Source organism: Tupaia chinensis, unplaced genomic scaffold (genome assembly GCF_000334495.1).
Source record: "Tupaia chinensis unplaced genomic scaffold, TupChi_1.0 Scaffold144326_1, whole genome shotgun sequence".
Lineage (NCBI taxonomy): Eukaryota > Metazoa > Chordata > Mammalia > Scandentia > Tupaiidae > Tupaia > Tupaia belangeri.
In genome coordinates this window covers 699,713-700,453 of record NW_006204184.1, presented here as the reverse complement: position 1 = coordinate 700,453, position 741 = coordinate 699,713, and positions in this window count along the sequence as shown.

The window sequence follows — 741 nt, the reverse complement described above, 5'->3', positions numbered from 1 at the left end:
GCAGGCCCCTGCCTCTCTGGCGCTGCCTCTCCGCCTTTGTGTTTTCTCCCGGGACCTCTGCTGGGCAGAAGCGAGGTACTCCTTACACTGAGGCACGCTGGCCCTCGGGAAGTGGCCAGCCACGCAGGGTGCACCCAGAGGAAGTGCCACCCACAGCGCGGCTCTCCCATCCTGGGGGCCTTGTGTGGATTGAGCAAGAAGGCTGAGTCGTCAGGTTCCTCTGCTCTGAATCAGCTTCCCACTCTCAGCTGGCATCTGTGGAGCCCCCTGCCGGCCCTCATCCGGGTCCCATTCTACCTAGGTCCTCTCTGTAAGGGAAAAATGGCTGGATGGGCAGGAAGACGCACGACGCCCTGAGGGCTAGACCAAGCCCTGCCGAAAACCCACAGCCGCTCTCTGATCCCATTAGGCCCAGACAGCCCGGCTTCTGAGCAGCCTCCGGACAGAATTCCAGGGCCAGCGCATGGCCTAGCAACCCGAGGTCCCCTGCCCCCGCGTCTCCCTCCCATGTCTGCCCTCTCCTGGTTCCCTGCCTGGCAGGGTGCCAGCAAGCGCCTCAGTGTCCCCATCTGGGCAGTGGAAAGTCTGAGTCTCTGAGGCTGAGCCTGCCCAGAGACACCAAGGGTCCTTGTGTGAGCGGGTGTGAGAGGGTGTGAGTGTGTCTGTGCCCAAGGCGGGGCCAGCATGGGAAGGGGTGTGAGGGGGAGGGGGCGCAGCTAGCCCAGCCGTCTACAAGAAAAT